Raw genomic sequence first — 226 nt, forward strand, 5'->3', positions numbered from 1 at the left:
ACTTGAGCCTGCGAGGTCGAGGCTGCAGTGAGCCATGATCATACCACTGCACTCTAACCTCAGTGACAGAGTGGGACCCTTAAAAAAAAAAAAAAAGCAACCTTGCTGTCCTATGCGATGATGGAACACTTAGAGTTCTAAGGAAAGATCTGGGAATCAAAAGAGAGCAACTGAAAAAGTGTTCTCCGCATAAAACTACACCAAGCTGGCACATTTACCCTCTCAT

Source organism: Mandrillus leucophaeus, unplaced genomic scaffold (assembly GCF_000951045.1).
Source record: "Mandrillus leucophaeus isolate KB7577 unplaced genomic scaffold, Mleu.le_1.0 Scaffold715, whole genome shotgun sequence".
In the NCBI taxonomy this organism is placed as follows: Eukaryota; Metazoa; Chordata; class Mammalia; order Primates; family Cercopithecidae; genus Mandrillus; species Mandrillus leucophaeus.